Genomic DNA, 20,797 nt, shown 5'->3' with positions numbered 1-20,797 from the left:
ATGGTGTTGTACAAAATGTGATTAACAAACAAAGCATAGCTCAGGGGAACTCTTTATTGGACTGTTATTGCCCGTTTAATCTCAAACATGAGGCAGTTTTCAGACTTTTAATTAACGCTTAATATAACATCCCTATTAACTTTGACCCTTGTTTGTTTGTTTTTGTTTTTGTTTTTTGTCTATACTTCTATACGAACGATGTTTTTACAAAAAGTATAAGTGTTGTGGTCAGTTAATTTTGTTTATCTTCAAAAATATTACTATCAAATTATTGGAATTTCATAGTTATAAAAATATAAATCAAGGTTAATTAATATTTTTGAATATGTAAAAATTTAACTGAACATTTAACTAACTCTTTTTGTAAAAACATCGTAAGAAAAAAGAGGAAAAACTAGGCTCAAACTTAATAGGGATGTTATGTTAAGCGTAAATTTAAAGTCTTAAAAAGCTTAAAAGTTAGTTGCGAGTGATATTTTTCTGAGGAACTGGCTGTAAAGGTGGCTATAAACATTAAACTAATAATTTGTCAAAAGTCAAAACCAATTTTAGGTACATAAGGAATAGTAGCTTAGTTATCTTACATTACAGCACTTTATACAGATTGAAAACTAAGTCTGGAACCTCTTTTTTTATTCTTGAACCATAATAGACAAAATCACTAAAGTTCACATATTCTTTCTGGCACACATCTGCCCAATTAATTATTGGCCGGATAACCCCTTTGGGGACGGTCCTCAAGAAGTCAGACAAAATTCTTAAATATCAGCATAGGTCGAGTTTGGTATTAAAATACTAAAGGTCTCCCCACAAACCTGAATTCAAACGGAAATTAGAGTAAAAAATAACAGCTGTTCAATTATTCCTTGAATTTGCAATGCTTAATACTGTGATACACCCTCTAGAAGTCGTATGAAAATCATATACGTAAGCACAGGTTGATATGCACATCACATTATCTTTATTAGTAGAATACAATGCCTTAAACTTGAGCTAAAATTATCAGCTGGGTATAAAATGGCAGCCGTTCTAAGATTCAAAATGGCAGATTAGTGAAATATTTGAACGGCTGCCATTTTTGACGTGGTTGTCCGTTTGAGTTCGGATTTCTGGCATTGTATTTTACTAACGAAAACCTATAATTTGATACCAAACTCGACCTATGCTGATATTTAAGAATTTTGTTTGACTCCTGGTACACCCTCCCCCAAAAGGGGTTGTCCGGTCGGTAATTAGGCAGATGTGTGTGTAACTATCACCAGTAAGCACCTGTGAACTTTGGTATTTTTTTTTCTATTGTGGTTTAAACATTTTAAAAAATGGTTCCAGACTTAATTTAAAAGGAAAAAAAAAACTGTCACCCTGTAGAACTGTTACGTTACAAACAGTAATGCTTTGATTGCATTTTAAACAATAACACAACTGACAATAAAACCAAATATATACAAAGTAACCTCTAATGTGCTTAAAATTTATAAAATGTATACATTTATATATACATATATAACAATACATTTATGATACATACATTGAATGATCATATCTTGACGTAATACACATTTTTCATAAGATCTTTTATGTTTATTATTAAAGTGTTTTAATTTTTACATAAATATACGAACTGTTTAGTTTAAGTAATTTAAATTTTTCTCTCCTTTGTGTAAATTCTAAAGTTGACGAGGTGATTAAATTTTTTGAAAACATTGCATGTAAAAAGTGCCAATAGTACTTGAAGGAACAAAGCACAATTTTAATAAAATCTGTAAAGAGTCCAATGGTAACATTGTGTTTATTTTAACCTCTACTTTATAACATCCCCATATAAAGTTCATTGACAAATGACTAAGTTATATAATACAACTCTACAAGTTTGGAGTATTTAAAATATTATTTAAAAATAAACGTTTAATTAGCGTTAAGGACCTAAAGCACAACTGGGTAGAGATATCAGCTGTTGTAATTTCCTATAAGATACCGTCGGCTGGCGAGCTAATTAACCTTAAACCACATCAACACCTGATCTGGGAACTATAACATCTAAACCCTAACCTCCGTATTTAATTTAGAAAATATATTTGAACATATGTTTTTTTATGTATACATTTATTATAAAACTTTGGTTGCAGTACAAACTAGTCATTCAAATTTACGAACATTCGATGATGACAAAATTACATTTGCGTACAAATCAAAAATATAAATAATAAGCGGTTTTGTATTTAATCTTGATCAAACTACATTATGCTCAAAGTGTGGTGAGTTATTGGAAGTAACCGTTTATTTCTAACTATTAGTTAATTGATTTATATCAAAAACCTTGAGGTAAAATTAAACGGTTATTTACGGTAAAAAATGATAAGCTTAGATAGTGTGATTGGCTTTTCTCACAACATAAATTGCAATAGTCAAGATGTTGACGCCTTTAAATAAATTGAAATATAATTATTGTGGATTTTTTTTACAAGTGCACAGCCAGGTTTCCCTACTAAAATATACTAAAAGTAAGAATGTACGACTTTTAGGAATGTAAGAATTTATAAATATTTTATGTAACTAATAATAAGTTATAATACACAATGTGTGTGAATCATATAACTTACCAGAAATTAGAGCACAGCGACTTAGTCAGAGCACTGTCATGTATCAACATAATCCTAGTGTTGTCCTCGTGTGAGCCACAATACATCACGTGACCAGCACTAAGCTCCAAACTGTGGTGATAAATACTAACATTCCACCAGTTACGTCCACTTAGTGTATGTGTTTACTATACACTGTCATACGTCAACATGATCCTAATGTTGTCCTCGTATGGGCCTCAATACATTACGTGACATAAACAAAGCTTTAAACTGTGGTGATAAATACTAACATTCCACCAGTTACGTCCACTTAGTGTATGTGTTTACTATACACTGTCATACGTCAACATGATCCTAATGTTGTCCTCGTATGGGCCTCAATACATTACGTGACATAAACAAAGCTTTAAACTGTGGTGATAAATACTAACATTCCACCAGTTACGTCCACTTAGTGTATGTGTTTACTATACACTGTCATACGTCAACATGATCCTAATGTTGTCCTCGTATGGGCCTCAATACATTACGTGACATAAACAAAGCTTTAAACTGTGGTGATAAATACTAACATTCCACCAGTTACGTCCACTTAGTGTATGTGTTTACTATACACTGTCATACGTCAACATGATCCTAGTGTTGTCCTCGTATGCGCCTCAATACATCACGTGACCTACACTAAGCTCCAAACTGTGGTGATAAATACACACATTCCACCAGTTACGTTCACTTAACCCTTCACACCAGCATACATCAACATAACACTAGTGTTGTCCTCGTGTGAGCCTCAATATATCACGTGACCTACACTAAGCTCCAAACTGTGGTGATAAATACACAAATTCCACCAACGTTCACTTAACCCTTCACACCAGCATACATTAACATAACCCTAGTGTTGTCCTCGTGTGAGCCTCAATACATCACGTGACCTACACTAAGCTCCAAACTGTGGTGATAAATACACACATTCCACCAGTTACGTTCACCTAACCCTTCACACCAGCATACATCAAAATAATCCTAGTGTTGTCCTCGTATGCGCCTCAATACATCACGTGACCTACACTAAGCTCCAAACTGTGGTGATAAATACTTACAATCAACCAGTTACGTTCACTTAACCCTTCACACCAGCATAGCCTACATCAACATAACCCTAGTGTTGTCCTCGTGTGAGCCTCAATACATCACGTGACCTACACTAAGCTCCAAACTGTGTTGATAACTTTTTACAATCAACCAGTTACGTCCACATAGTCCTCTACACTGTCATACATCAACATAATCCTAGTGTTGTCCTCGTATGCACCTCAATACATCACGTGACCTACACTAAGCTCCGAACTGTGGTGATAAATACTTACAATCAACCAGTTAAGTCCACTTAATCCTATACACTGTCATACGTCAACATGATTCTAGTGTTGTCCTCGTGTAAGCCTCAATACATCACGTGACCAACGCTAATCTCCAAACTGTGGTGATAAATACTTACAATTAACCAGTTACGTCCACTTAACCCTTCACACCAGCATAAATCAACATAACACTAGTGTTGTCCTCGTGTGAGCCTCAATACATCACGTGACCTACACTAAGCTCCAAACTGTGTTGATAAATTTTTACAATCAACCAGTTACGTCCACTTAGTCCTCTACACTGTCATACATCAACATAATCCTAGTGTTGTCCTCGTATAAGCCTCAATTCATCACGTGACCTACACTAAGCTCCGAACTGTGGTAAAAATACTTACAAACAACCAGTTACGTCCACTTAGTCCTATACATTGTCATACGTCAACATGATCACACCTTAACCTCTAACTAAAAGTTAGTTAGAACTTTTAACAAAGTTCTAACTATATTAATAAAGTTCTAGTTATTAATAAAGTTCTAATATACAAAATTTGTTGAGATTATTTTTATCTGTATCGAGCTTGGTAGTCTAGTGTTGTCCTCGTATAAGCCTCAATACATCACGTGACCTACACTAAGCTCCAAACTGTGGTGATAAATACTTACAATCAACCAGTTACGTCCACTTAGTCCTCTACACTGGCATATGTCAACATGATCCTATTGTTGTCCTCGTGTGAGCTTCAATACATCACGTGACCAGCACTAAGCTCCAAACTGTGGTGATAAATACTTACAATCAACCAGTTACGTCAGTAGTAGTCATTTTGTACGTTCTAGGACAGAGGAGGGAGGAGTGTAGACCACGTGGGTTGAGGTAGGTAACCTCACTTTGCCTAACCTAACCTAACCTTACAGGCAGAGACTGATCCTCTGATTTGGACGACTTTACAGAAACGACAACAACTTTTGAATCTCATTTTATATAGGACCACCAATAGGTTCTCAACTGCACAAAAATGGCGCCGATTGCATCATTCGGTGCTCATGTTTTCACTAGAGGATTTGTATGAAGATGCAGTATTTCGATCTCAATGTATACTGACACGCCATTTGAAACTCACGTTCTAGGACAGAGGAGGGAGGAGTGTAGACCACGTGGGTTGAGGTAGGTCGGGAAGGGAGGTGTGTCCATGACGTCACATGTAAACAGAGGATGATCTTACAGACAGAGACTGATCCTCTGATTTGGATGACAATTTTTTTTTTGTAGATATAAAGAACGTTAAATCAGTTCTCATTTGGTATACTTGTCGTATAATAGGATCTCACGGTTGAGATCGAAAACGACAACAGCTTTTGAATCTCATTTTATATAGGACCACCAATAGGTTCTCAACTGCACAAAAATGGCGTCGATTGCATCATTCGGTGCTCATGTTTTCACTAGAGGATTTGTATGAAGATGTAGTATTTCGATCTCAATGTATACTGACACGCCATTTGAAACTCATTGTTTTCATGTTGATTTTTACGTGTCTTCTGAGTGACTCAGCACGTGGTTCCGACCACGCCAATCCTTCGGAGGCGAAAAAATATTTTTTTGTGTTTTTCAGTTATTTTGCGTATTTTATTTCTGTTCTATTAGTTTATTGTTGTAAACTCGATCTGACCATGGCTTTTGGGTATCAAAGCAAGTTTTTCGTTGACACCGTTGTTGTAGTTTCTAATCATGACGTCTGTCAAAACGTTGTTGTACCTGCATGGGAGATACAATTTTCTTAGATTGCCACAAGGGTCTTCTTCGACAGTAGCGGTTACCGAGGGACCGTATCTCGTCACGACTCGCTGCAACTCCACTATTCTGTAGGGATGCTCATGTCGCAGCTCTTCGATTTTAGTGTATTTGGGTGCTTGGCACGCGTTAAGTAAATCTACCAATTGTGCCATGTCTCTCACTTATATAAATGTGCAGTTACATCACCTTGATTATGTTCCTTGATATGTCGTAGGCAAACGCGTTTTCAGAGACTACGATGACATATGCGGTAGTGCCTGAATCGGCCGATGGTGATGCGATTGCGTTTGTGAAATCGAATTCTATTTGAATGTCACTTCTAGAACGGTCTGTATTCATCGGATGAAGATGTGTGTCGACAACACACAGTGGGTAGTGTGAAATAAACTCGCTTGGGTCAATGATCATTGAGCTGTCATCGAAATTCACCTTACGATATCTCATGAATTGCTCGTAAATCACTCTCCAACGTCCCTCGAGGATTGCAGCGTTTTGTAGTTCTTGAGGGTAACGTTGACCATTTATTTTAACTGCAAAGTTTTTTATATTTTCGCTGTCAAATTGCGCTGGGTTCTTTTTCTGATCATTCGTGCGGTTAGTTTGAAAGCACATGATTACGAATCTAGGGTTGTATACGTTTCTATAAACGTTTGTAATGTCGAATGTGTACGTAGATCCGAACACACCCTTTTTGTCAATACATTGCCACTGATAATAGTTGTAGACCAACTCGTCTTTTTCACTAAGTTTTGTTAGACCATCGATTAGTTGGATTTTGCTAGTTGACGTATATTCCACTATGGGAACTCTGAGAACGAAGGAAGTGATTTTCACTTTGCCATCCTCAGGTTCGGTAGCTGCGGTACCGGTTCCTTTCCAATGGTATAGAGCATCGTTATCTTCAGCTCTTGTGAATACAATCTCGAATCCACCTTTGTACATGGGGTATCGCATGTGGTCAAAGAACCCTAACCCGAGATGCGCTAAGGTTCCAATTGCTTCGAACTTGCCACCACCAAGCGAGTATCTTGATGCGAACCCACAGTTTTGCAAAGCGGGTTTCATCGATTGAGGATAGTTTAGAATACTTTTGATAGTGCTTGTAATTCCCGGATGATCGACCACATCGATTGTTGTGTTGTGTTTTTTCAGTTCGATTCTTGTAAATAGGTATGGTATGAAATTGTCAATAAGGGCTATAGTGGCAGTCGCATCATATGCTTTACCATCGGATTTTTTTACTACCTCACCGCAGATGTGATATTGAATTGCTGAGTCGTAAAACGTGTCTCCGTGATCGAGTTTGAAGATTGTGTAATTGTTTGGTGTGTTGAAATTCAACTCGGATATCGGCATAACAGCTCGGTACTCGCTTTTCACCACTCCGGTGGAGAAACGTTCGTACAGTGCTTCCATTGTCTACAATGACTTAATAACACAGAAGAACAAAAAAAATATAAGCTAATTATTTTTATTTATTTTTTAATTACATTGTATATATATATATAGGCTTACTCATCGAACTCCTCTTCCATGTAAGCTTTGTGATCATCCAAAAACTGTTGTGAAACGATCTGGAATTTTTTAATGTATTCCCAATCGACTTTGTTTGCGTAGTCGTGTATGAACGACTCGGAAAGTATTTGGTGCTTGCTGACAGCAAACCACGCATGCTCAAAGTTTGGTGCCATCTCACGAAGGAAGCTCTCACTGAATTTTTGCCTCTTCAGAATAGGACCCCAGTCAACACGATGAAAGTAAATACGTAGCATATCGATGGAGAAATCATAGTGAACTGACAACAGGTCCCAGTTGAGGTACCTATCGAACTTCATAACGAGCTCGTCGGTGAGTACACCGTTCGGTGCCTTCGGTTCGCGGGACAAGATTCGCCAAGCGTTGTCCATGCTGTTCACTTATATATACCCATTTTTTCCTACAGGGATATGAACACGCGGATGTACCTAAACCCATCCCTAGTTTACGTTTCAACCACATCGCACCCGTGGTCGCGAGGGCTACGCTCCTCTCGTTAAGGTCCGCGTCGCTAGACGTCACTCTATCCCACGCCGCTTTCTGTAACGCTTTATCTGCGACCCATCTGTCTTCGGGCTTCCGGTGGTCTCTGTACCATATGTCGTGCTGTTTACACGCATCGTCTAAAGGGTTCACACCCTTGTCACCACGACCTAATCGTTCAGCGAGCTTCGTGCCTGGACCGCAGAAGTTGTACGTATCGAATTTCCAGTTACGCGGGGCGTGTAGTTCTACAGGTAATTTGTTGATGATGTCGTTCAACAATCCCGAGCCTTCTATCGCGCGTTCAGGCAAGGCTGACAAACATCGTACTACGTATTTGACTCCGTTCGGTTGGTCAATCAGTTCTTGCATACGGTCGGATATGATTTTAACAACAGATAGTTTTTCGTTGTGAAAATTGTTGTTGCCTGCAACCTCCTCTGTGTAAATAAAATTCAGACGGTTGATGAGCTCGTTGAGGTCTTTGATGTAGCGATATTCAACCGGACCGTCATGGTAGCGTTTTAAACAGGATCCTGTCAATACATCCCTGTCCATATCTTGTTCAATCGGATCGGTCGGTTTGATAACTTCGTCCCAAATAGGTTTTATCATTTTCCACCATTTTTGTCCTGAACTAGATTTTGGACGTCGTGTAGTAGGGTCATTTTTCTGGAAGATAGAGTTTGTCATCAAAAGCATATCTTTATATGTCTGCCAATCGTTTGATGTGTATTCATTAGACTGCACAAACCCTTTCTTCGTTAAAAGTTTCCAAAGTCCTTCAGTACCTTTAAATCGTTTGTTGTTTACAATAATGTCATCATAATCAAACCCAATCGGTTCAGAACCGATTTTTAGTTGCTCATCTATCTCATCGAAATAAATACCGAATTGAGAGTCACTAGCTCGTGGTAGATATTTAGCCCCGACCACTCCAAGATTAACGACCTTGGTATCCATCAACTGTTTTATTGATTTATCTGCAACTACTTCCATTTTTTCATCTTCATCATAATCGTCTTGAGTGGAACCAATATAACCGACTCGGTCCGGTGTACTAGAGACTGATGGTCTAAAGTTGCGTTTCATTAGCTGGTTGTATTTTTGTTTTTTCAGCATTTCTTTTGTTTTTTTCTCCAGTACCTCATCCTTTTCTTTTTTCTCTTTAATCGCTTTGGTGATAGCCTCGTACTTTTTCTCCCTTACACGTTGTTCCTCCATTTCCCTAACATGTATTTCTCCAAACTGGTTTTGCAGAGTGGTTTGCAGTTGCTCCAGCTGTCTAGCTTTTTCAACTGTCAGAGGTTCATCTCGCGTTTTACTTGTTACTCGTGTTGGGGGTTTTGTGATGTCTTGTATTGCATGTGTATTGGGATGGGAGTTTGTAATCTCCTCCAGTTTCTTAGCTCGTTCTTTCTTTTCCTCCTGTTCCGCTGTCCGAAATTTTTTGACGAGATTCTTTTCTAGAATCTCAAGTCGCTTAGCTTCTTTTGCATCCATTGTGCACTTAGTAACACATAAACACAACGTAAGATTCACATCGTTATTCCAACATGTACATGTGAAACGTTTATTGATTGTAGAAACGCTCTTTACATAAATATGACGTTTATTTAGTGTAGAAACGCTTTCGATAAAAATATAACGTTTATTTAACGCAGAAACGCTCTTTAATTTGAAATATCGTTTTTTAGCATAAACACTATCATTTAGTGTAAATACGCTCTTACGTATAAAATATCGTTAATGTAACAAAATACACGTATTTGATGCAAAAATGTTTTTATTAGGGATATAGCGTTTCCTTAAACATACATCTATATTTACCTAGATGCGTTTTTTTAGTAGTGTCTATTGACATAAAACCGTGAGGTTCCGCCCAACACTTTTTACACATGCCTACAAACTCTTGGTATATCATATCGGATCCAACGAAGTCGTTGTATATCTTTTGTGTATAGTGTTTGTTCTGTGTGAATATGCACAAAAGATTAACGTTATTCCTTATTACTTGCATGTCTACCCGCCCGTAGCTCTGACTCAAATAAATGCAAGATACCTGTTTATGACGCCCTCGTATGAAATAGTCTTTTATTTTTGTTTGTTCTTCTAAAAGACAATCGTCAAACACCACCAAAGAGTTGGACTTACATTCGTCTAGAGGTATCAAGTCACTGCAGTTTGAGTAAAAGTATGCAATAGTTGTGCCGAGTGCGTGCTCTACTTTTTCATAGTGTTTACGTAGCTTTGTGTATGCTGGCTGATCAATGGATCGGCTGAATACATAAAGGTTTTTGAACTTTACACCCTTAACGTTATAGATAAAATTGAGCAATAGGTTTGTTTTTCCACACCCTGATGAACCGACTATAAGACATCTTAATGGGTGTGGTAATAGATTATTTATGGATCCTTCTTCGATGCAGTAAACATTGATATCCATTTTAGGACTTATATAAATCTAAAACTATTACACATTCAACGTTTTCGTTTTGAAGCAAGCGATTGTTTTGATCTCGGAGAGTGATGTCGATTCGGTTGATCGTTTGTAAGCCATTCCTCAGAGGAACGTACAACTTCTCCGTTGGCACTTCATATATCTTGTAGCCATGTGCTACATTCAGGAAGAACGTGTACAACAGTTCTGCTTCCACATGTTTGTGTCTGTTCTCATCGTGGTTGATGTAACTGTGCTCTACGATGTTGCAGTGTACCTCTATGGCGTCTACAGCCCTGAAATTGGGTGCGTTTGGCGCAACCAGAAGCGTATTGGCATCGTAAAACGATTCCTGCTCGGTTAATGGTTTCTCTCCAGGACTTGAGAATCCGAGGAATGAAGCCGCCTTTTCGTCGAGATAAAATTTCAATGGACTTGTTATTGCAATACGATCATTTTCCCTTTTGATTGAAAATTGGTTGGTAGGTACGTTAAGTTTCAGTGCAGTAATATATTCGTTGATTTTTTCATTTAGTTTTTCAATAGTCCAATATCCCCTTGAGATCGTAAATGACGTCGAGATCAGATAAATATCGCTGTCCCAAAAATATATGTTACCCGGTTCTAACACGTTGTTTATGTAGTTCTCCGACATAAAGCTAACTAGAGCTAGTCGGCACTTGCTACCATCACTGAGGCGGATAGGGTGCTCTGGATGGAATGTCATTTGGCATCCTTTGCCCCGGATTTTCACTAGCGGCATCTTTGTCACTTATATCATAACCATTTTGTGCTCTCTTTAAATTTATAATGTCATCGTGTATATTAACCAATATCGTGTTAAGGTTTGTCTGGAATGTAACCAGTTTTTCATTTAACTCGTTTAGTTCTTTCCTTACGATCACGTCATAAAGATCTTTTGATCAGCTGACTTTTCCTATTCTTCGATGTCCGTTTAAATTCACCACCTCAGGGTTCGAAACATCGAATGTTTTTGTTAGTCTATCCACCGTTGATTTGACAGTATCTAATTGATATTTGTTTACAACATCATGTTTATCAATTGCATTGGAGACGCTAACCAAACGTTTGCTTTTAAAACCAATGAAATTATCCTTGATGTTCATCGTAGATTCTATTTTACCAAGTCTATTGTTTAATGCTACATGGCTCGAATCGTCGTTAGGTGTTCTCATCATTTTCTTCATTTCCGAAAGACCTGATTTGACAAGATCCCTAATTTCAGACTTTGTTTGTGATTCGATTTGTAGACGAATTGAGCTTTGGTAGTCCACCTCGTCCCCGAATCTATTGAACATGAATCTTCCGCTGCCACCACCAATTCCATACGTATTTATCATCCCGTATAGCTCTTATGATATCATCCCAAGGCTCATCACTAGAGTTTCGTCGTAAAACCTCCAAACACAAATGACCACAGATAGGTGGATCATTATACTCTTGAACAGCAATGTCATTATAGAAGAGATCGTTTGAACCTAAATAGTCTATTAGTTCTAGTGGTGGGGGTGCGTTTCCAAACGAATCGAAATAGAACTTTTTGTTTTTGTCTTTAACATAACAAGTCCAATGGGTTCCAGAAGAATCGATATTACCCAGATTCAAGATTCCACATTCAAACTCCATAGGGGCTTCGGGTAATATCTGTCTCATAAACACTCCTCGAAAGCCACGAATACCTAATTGGTTAGCATAAAGCTCTATTTCTCCCAGTGACATAGGTTCAAACGATTTTACGGGTTTTTTAAAAGAGAGTCCAGCTTGTTGTTGATGCATCGCTTCAGACCGGCTCCCTTGGGGTCTTTTTCAATTATTGAATCTAGCTCGTTATCGATCAGGTTTTTCAACCACGGCACGAATCGGTTCTTGAGAATCGGTGCCACCTGATGTCGTATCAATGGAGATATGAAACGTTTTCCATATGGCACCTTTGATTCAACCATTTCCAACATCTCTTTCAAAAGACCGCCCTCTTTGTTTTTCAAAAGCTGGTCGTAGCTCACAGCCAGACGTAGACCGGTTTTGTTCCGGATAGCTTTTTCAACAGCCTTGTGTTGTGCTTCGTTAAGCAGTATATGATCCGCTCCACATGAGAGGCTATCATTAGTTAAACCAATTATAGCAGTTCTACGCTTCTTAAATGCGATGCGTAGCTTACGCTTCTGCCCGTCGGACAAGTGAATTCTGTGCCTGTGCAGTTCACTCATTTTTAAGTGTTTCCCACTTATATAAGAACCAATGGAAATCCACTGTATGAAATGCAAAAGGAAAACCACGTCTCAAGACAGTGGGGAGTATGTCAAAACCGTTAACAACAAATGGCGTTTAAATACGACATGCAATATTTGCGTCAGCGTAAAAGCGCCTTTGTCAAAGTTCCTAAGCCCAGTATGGCCGCCAAGGAAGTACATAGACCAGTGATCAAGCACTTTCCTCGACGACGTATTGTTACCCTAGGTATAGACGATCTGTGGGCCGCAGATCTGGTTGTCATGAGAAAGTATGCCAGTGAGAATGATGGCTATAATTATATGTTGAATGTGATTGATACCTTTTCAAAATTCGCCTGGTCAGAGCCGTTGATGACCAAACGGGGTGCAGAAGTAGCGGAATCGTTTATGCTCATATTGAAGCGAGCAATTGACGTCAACGGTCACACCGCTCTCAGACTGTTACACACCGATAAGGGCAAAGAATTTCTTAACCGTGATTTTAAGTCAGTTTTGCAATCGTACAACATAAAAATGTATCATACTGAAAATGAGGAAAAGAGTGCAATCATTGAGAGGTTCAATCGTACGTTGAATGAAAAAATGAAGGTTATATTCGAGACTCGAAATTATTTTCGGTGGTTAGACATAGTTCAAGACTTGTTACATCAGTACAACAATAGTGTCCATCGTACAATTTGTATGAAACCTGCAGAGGTTACTAAGGCGGACGTACCTAGATTGCTTGAGAGGTTCTCCAATATTCCTCATACACCTAGAAAAATAAAATTTCAACTAGGAGACAGAGTGAGGATTGTGGCAAAAAAAGATACGTTTGCCGATAAATACAGTCGCAATTGGACTAGAGAGATATTTACCATATCCAAAGTGCAAGACACCTTTCCAATAACCTATAGAATCAAAGATAAAAGTGGTGAAGAAATAATTGGATCTTTTTATGAGAAAGAGCTACAAAAAACCTTGTGCACACCAGGGCAATAAATAACAACAGTGTAAAACACGAAAAAAATATATTTTACAGGAATAGTTTTTTTACATTTTTTTATGTACATTCAGTAGGAATTCTTCTATGTCCCCAGGGTAGCGTCCTTATTCCGTCTCGAAGAACACACCGTTTGTCGTCCTTTGGCGAAAGTGATGTCTTGAATTGTGTCATACTATAAACATCGTGCAGGTGGCTTCGGATGCTGTTGATTTGTCTGTACACATCTTCGAGAGTCTTCAAACATCTGCGATAGTCATCTATTGTGATTTCATTTTCCACCACTGATTTCTTGATTCCTTTAGCCTTTTTAGATGTTTTTATACAATTCAAACCTTCCTCTACGTCAGTAGCATACATTTTTGACTTCAGACCAACGTATTCAACCATGATCAGACCTTCCAGCTCATCTTTCATTTTTCCGAGAACCTTTTTGTTTACTCGAGGCATACCAAAAGGGTTGGCACTTTGATATGCACTCGTGTCGAACTCGTCAATCATTTCTTTCATGTCCATGTACCAGTCTTCTGTATATATGATGTAAATCAGTGAGTCGGTATCAGTATAGGCGAGTATGATCCGATCACCATATCTGCTCTTCATCACTTGATAGTGGAAACGGTATATAAGGGTTTTCGATATATCTAGAATAGCCGCCCCCACGTAAATCGGTTTGTTGAAAAGAAGTGATGTTTTGGTCATGTGCACAGCTGCAAGATGGTCCGTAAATATTTTCCTACTCTTGAATGTAGGTTTGGCAATGAATTTATCCGCCTGTCGTTCGTCGGTTACCAGACGAACGTCCACTCTATTCCGAAGGTTTTCCATAGTTTTCCCAAATACCGCGTTATTCATAAGCTTGTAGAAGTCAATTTCGAATTTATTTTTTGCTTTGGTCCTCATGTTAGTGTTTAAATCGATGTATGGTTTCATCCACGGTTTTTGAGAAAACTCAAGAACCCGATGTATATTTTTTAGTTTCATTCCGAGGTTGAGATACTGTTTTAAATTTCTGTAGTGTACAACGTATCTAGATCGGTCGTACAAAGTGGTGACCAGTTTGGATATTTTTGACCCAGGTGGAATCATGTGGTGAGGTGCGAGTGGAAAGTCTGCATGGTGGTCATGAATTTCTTCGGGATACTCGAGGTCAACTTCGAGAATGTAGCCGGTGGCCGCGTCATCACTGATGTCTAAAACATTTATTTCAGTATCTTTTCGCCATCTAAAGTCACCGAATGGCATTGCCTGCGACATAGCCCAAGCATATAGGTTATTCGCATCTAAGTACACCAGGTAGCTAGGTTCTTTGTTCTCATCGAAGCCTTGACTCATGTACTTGTTGTTGGCTCGAGCTTGTCTCAAGCAACACTGCGAAACACCTCCACGAATTCCTTTTTCAACCATTAGAATCATATCGAGGTCGGTTAGTAACTGGAGCTCTACATCAGTGAGTTTCAGCATCGCCGACCAGGCTAATCCGGGAGCTGTGAAGTACCATGCTGGATCGAGACTATATGTTTGAAGGCAAACGTCTCTGAAGTTGTCCATAACATCTGCCAACTGGAGGACGTCAATCTTGTTGTAAAACAATGTGTACTCTCTCATATCTTTGATGTTGAACTCATTCCAAACCTTTTGAGCATGCTCATAATCTGATTCTGATACATCACACTTATTTAATTTGTTTTTGAAATCATGAAGTTCCGGCAGAGTTGTCATATCATATTTTGTTATGTTATCCATAAAGTCATAGGGATAAACTCCTTTTCTTGTTACCAACTCTATCTGTGATGATCTGACAAATCTCTTTGTATGCTCCAACTGATCTGTAGTTAAATTGTTAATCAATTGGTCTAAACTTGCACTTAAAAACTTAAAAGAGTCCAAGAATCTCAGTTCCAACCCTCCCCTAACTTGAACGGTGAATGATATATATCGCTCATCATTTTGAGGAATCACTTTGAGTTTCTCACCTTGTCGTCCTATTTCTTTGATGAACTGATGTATGTCATAGCCAGAAAGGTTGTGCAAGAAAACAGGAATAAATTTGGGCTTAGTAAACAATAAGTTACATTTGGAATGGGCAGGGCCTCGATACAAACCAGTGAGGTGGTCGTGATCCCTCACTTTGTCGGTTTCATTGAGAGGTTCCTGGCAGATGTGACAGGTTACCGCTTCTTTATGTCTACGTATCTCTTCTTCCTCCAGTGGTTTCATTGGAATGATCTTTTCGTAGATTTGTTTTATCTCTACGGCCTCCTTTTTCAACACCTCGACAAACTTTCGTCCAGCATCTTCCCCGAAATATGTCGTTGGAGGCTTTTCACTGCCAGAGATATAGTAACAGAAACTTATAGCTTCGTGTTTCTGATAGCTGTATGTGTACGATCTCTTAGCACCGTTTTCATCAACTCCCGATGGTTCACAAGTAGAAATCGGGAGGAGCATGCTCTCCAGATCGGCATAAATGACATAAGGAACTTTCATTGATTTATTGTGTTCTGTAAATCTTATTTTGTCATTTTTTCCAGCGGTAGGGAGCTTTATTTTTACGGCATCATGTCTAGAGCAGTCCTCCATATGTGTCTTCAAATTGTCTTCGTTATGAAAGTGCTGAAGACAACGTCTGCATATATAGCATTTTCTATTATGTTTTGTAGCTTGACTGTGAACTAAACGAGATAGGTTTTTGATTAGACAGTAGTGTGAGTTCGTTCCATCTTTAACCAACAACAGGTCTACATGCACGGGCTTTTCTTCATCTGTTACACACAAGGGAAAAACATCACTATTTTCTTCAAGACCGTATACATTGATCGATAATCCTGCACGCTTTTCGAATTTTTTTACATCAGTCAGTTTGACTGGAAAATCTATCCCATCAAATAACTCGAGAAATCCATCAACATAAGCAGTGTAACTTTCGATCCGCTCCGGGTGTACCTTTGAAGGGTGGAGTGCTGCTAGACAACACCACATGAAACAACGCTGATCATTGTTTTTTATGTTTACAACAGCACGTTTCAAGCGAATTTTTTCTGGCAGGGCTATGTAACTAGACCCTTTCAAAGGCTTAAGTCGGTTGATATGTAAAAGAAGACATTCAATCGTTTTCATGTTCCAATTGGAGCCTTTGTGGTTAAAACTTTCCATCTCAGTCAATAGTTTTTGTTTTGCCTCATTTAACAAATCTGATAGATTAGAATCTTCGTAAATGATGATGTTTTTCGTTTTGAATTCAAAATCAGATTCGACTTTTTCCGTAATCCCTTTAGCAAACTTTGCCTTAAGGATAAGTTGGATTTTCAATGAAGTTCCCTCATCACGAACCTTTTCAATTATAAGTTTTTTGGAATCTTCGATAAAAGTTTCAACACTTTTGTAACCATTTACTTTGACATTATTGATCTCAAACGTCTTCATTCGACCTCTGAACGCCGTTTTAGATTGGATGATTTCAAGATTAGGTGGTGGCGGAGGCTTACGTGGGACTTGCACTATGATGGATGGCCGAACTATGATGGATGGCTGAACTATGACGGATGGTCGGTTTAGTTGCTGTTTTTGTATCCACGCCGCTTGGTGAGCTCCACTCCCAGTATGACGGGCCCAGTTTTTCCTAGTAATACTGAGGTGACATATATCACAGAACTTTAATGTTTTTGTATCGGCTCTCCTGACAGGTAGAACCTGCACGACATCCGAAACATCTTCTTCCTGCTCTTGAATGTCCATCATCTCACTAGCACCTTGTAGTTGTTCCAAAATATCCAACTCACTATGTTGGGCTCGACGACGCTTCGGTGATATAGGACGAGTCTCGTTATCACTGTCGTTGTCAGTAGGAAACGACCGCTTGGTAGCACTTTGAACAACCGGTGACACATGATGTTCTCCGTCAGAGACCGAGGCAACATCCAAGCGGTGTTCTTCCCTAGCACCTTGTTGTTCCTCAATATCGTCTTTATAACGTTGGAACCAACGACGCTTCGGTGGTGTAGGAAGGCTGTCGTCATCACTCTCGTTGTCACTAGGAAACGATCGCTTCGTAGCACTGACACTAGCCATCACCGCAAATCCTCGTCACACTTATAAATGGTTGAAAACTTACTTTTCACGCACTACACAATTTCAAAGACTCGAAAAATAGCACCTCTCACAACCACCTCTCAGAGAAGACTGACGCAAGACCGCGCGGACTGTTGCACAATCGTCGAAACACATGACCATATATGGTAATGTTCTCGAACGTTCCAAGATGATCACGTGACCATAATGCATTTCCTTTTATGGTAATGTTTCTAGAACATTCTATGATCACATGATCCCAAGACAAGTGACGTCACTAAACACGGAACGACTCAACTCAGAAGACACGTAAAAATCAACATGAAAACAATGAGTTTCAAATGGCGTGTCAGTATACATTGAGATCGAAATACTGCATCTTCATACAAATCCTCTAGTGAAAACATGAGCACCGAATGATGCAATCGGCGCCATTTTTGTGCAGTTGAGAACCTATTGGTGGTCCTATATAAAATGAGATTCAAAAGCTATTGTCGTTTTCGATCTCAGCCGTGAGATCCTATTATACGACAAGTATACCAAATGAGAACTGATTTAACGTTCTTTATATCTACACAAAAAAAAATTGTCATCCAAATCAGAGGATCAGTCTCTGTCTGTAAGATCATCCTCTGTTTACATGTGACGTCATGGACACACCTCCCTTCCCGACCTACCTCAACCCACGTGGTCTACACTCCTCCCTCCTCTGTCCTAGAACGTGAGTTTCAAATGGCGTGTCAGTATACATTGAGATCGAAATACTGCATCTTCATACAAATCCTCTAGTGAAAACATGAGCACCGAATGATGCAATCGGCGCCATTTTTGTGCAGTTGAGAACCTATTGGTGGTCCTATATAAAATGAGATTCAAAAGCTATTGTCGTTTTCGATCTCAGCCGTGAGATCCTATTATACGACAAGTATACCAAATGAGAACTGATTTAACGTTCTTTATATCTACACAAAAAAAAATTGTCATCCAAATCAGAGGATCAGTCTCTGTCTGTAAGATCATCCTCTGTTTACATGTGACGTCATGGACACACCTCCCTTCCCGACCTACCTCAACCCACGTGGTCTACACTCCTCCCTCCTCTGTCCTAGAACGTGAGTTTCAAATGGCGTGTCAGTATACATTGAGATCGAAATACTGCATCTTCATACAAATTCTCTAGTGAAAACATGAGCACCGAATGATGCAATCGGCGCCATTTTTGTGCAGTTGAGAACCTATTGGTGGTCCTATATAAAATGAGATTCAAAAGTTGTTGTCGTTTCTGTAAAGTCGTCCAAATCAGAGGATCAGTCTCTGCCTGTAAGGTTAGGTTAGGTTAGGCAAAGTGAGGTTACCTACCTCAACCCACGTGGTCTACACTCCTCCCTCCTCTGTCCTAGAACGTACAAAATGACTACTACTTACGTCCACTTAGTCCTCTACACTGGCATATGTCAACATGATCCTATTGTTGTCCTCGTGTGAGCTTCAATACATCATGGTACATCAGATAGTCCTAGTGTTGTCCTCGTATAAGCCTCAATACATCACGTGACCTACACTAAGCTCCAAACTGTGGTGATAAATACTTACAATCAACCAGTTACGTCCACTTAGTCCTCTACACTGGCATATGTCAACATGATCCTATTGTTGTCCTCGTGTGAGCTTCAATACATCACGTGACCAGCACTAAGCTCCAAACTGTGGTGATAAATACTTACAATCAACCAGTTACGTCCACTTAGTCCTCTACACTGGCATATGTCAACATGATCCTATTGTTGTCCTCGTGTGAGCTTCAATACATCATGGTACATCAGATACATCAGATGGTCCACTTAGTACGCTCTGTCTTACGCCTACGCTATTCACTGTTTGCAGACATAATTGAAGATTGATACCAACGAATGAAACCTTGTATGTGTTAGAAACATAACGTGTATATTCTATTTCTGCTCACTCTTGACTAAAGGCAGTATCGGGATCTAGATGTCCCAAATTACCTGTGGTATTCTGTTACATTTGAATGACGATTGTCAGATACATGTATAGAACTGAAACAACAACCATCGAGATATTTGTCCAAATATACTAGTGAATGATATGTATTGTTCATTTGTGTACTTAGTTACTACACAAAGGGACAATACCTATCATTCACTAGTAAAATTATACCACGGAAATAATAATAATCTATGCTCTTTAATATATGGCCTTATTAACATAAATAACTTATATTCCGAATGTTTGCAGTTTCTTTGTGAAATAAATCTAAACTATGTTAAGGGTGAAATTGAAATACAGTATTAGTTTATCTGCGTTTGATACCTTTACATTTTATTCATATGTAATCTATTTAAATTGTTAAAAGTATTTATTTCTGATGACATAGATTTTTTACTATTTAACTCAGCAGGTAATGTTAAACATGCTGCCTTATTTTTATATACCAAACCCACTGAACCAACAAATAAAAAAAAGTAATTATTTGTAACGAGCCTTTTTTTCCTAGTGGGGTAAAATATTGTTTTATAACCACGCACCAATTGTTGAAATCAACAAGCTGTAGCGGCTATGCGAGCTAGTACCCGTTGACCCGGCTTATGAGCTCCGATAAGCCTCGTGTATCCTGGAACTTCAGGACAGTCGAGTTGTGGATCGCGAGAAGTGAGAAGTAGATTTTCGTGTCTGGTGTAGACGACGGGTGTACGGGTGTGACGGGTGTTGGTGGTGCGGTGATATTGGTAGACAGTGAGTGTCGGAGTTCAAGTTGGGTATAGACCCACTAGTGGTGAGTGACGACTTGCCTTAATATTTTGGTATCAGTGTGGTACAATAATATCTAGAGAATATACATTCCCTGATAAAAAAAAAACAAAAAAACAAGAAGGTTTACACGGGTTAGAGTTGTAACCATGCTGGTATAATCCTGATAAAGTAGCTAGGATTTACGTGTCAGAAATAGTTCTGCAGTATATTCCTGACGGTTCTGGGCAGGCATTTAAGCCCGAATAATATATTTTCTTGACTTTGGTAGATATTATTTTGCGTTGTAACAATAGTTAATTATTTTACTAATAACTCTGAGGCCCGAAAAAACTAGGCTACAGGATTTGGCGTGCGTAGTTGGAAGCACGTGGCCAGTATGCTAGTAGACAACTTAAATAGCCCGCAAAATAGAAGGCTAGCTAATAAATATTACGTTGATAGTAGTAAATTTTATTGGTAAATCATTTTATGATTTTAATTTAACCTGAACAACTTGTTTGTTGATCCAACACGTTAT

The 20,797-nt window shown here is 38.7% G+C and overlaps 1 protein-coding gene across 2 annotated transcripts in view; it reads left to right on the top strand.

Annotated features, from left to right (window-relative positions):
- The window catches only part of LOC128997203 (lachesin-like), a 255,507-nt gene that overhangs the window by 185,175 nt on the left and 49,535 nt on the right, over positions 1-20,797 (top strand). The window contains exon 1 of one of the 2 annotated variants that reach the window (XM_054422807.1): positions 20,235-20,302. The exons of the other annotated variant lie outside the window; for it this stretch is intronic. The gene's annotated coding sequence lies outside the window, so the exon portion shown is untranslated. Of the gene's footprint in view, positions 1-20,234; positions 20,303-20,797 lie in introns of those variants that run through there. 2 annotated transcript variants of the gene reach the window in all.

The sequence above is a fragment of the Macrosteles quadrilineatus genome, unplaced genomic scaffold (assembly GCF_028750875.1).
Source record: "Macrosteles quadrilineatus isolate MER2022 unplaced genomic scaffold, UCM_ALF_1.0 Scaffold_6__1_contigs__length_79288215, whole genome shotgun sequence".
Classification (NCBI taxonomy): Eukaryota; Metazoa; Arthropoda; class Insecta; order Hemiptera; family Cicadellidae; genus Macrosteles; species Macrosteles quadrilineatus.
The sequence above is the reverse complement of the archived record's forward strand: the minus strand, read 5'-3'. Positions and strand labels throughout refer to the sequence as shown.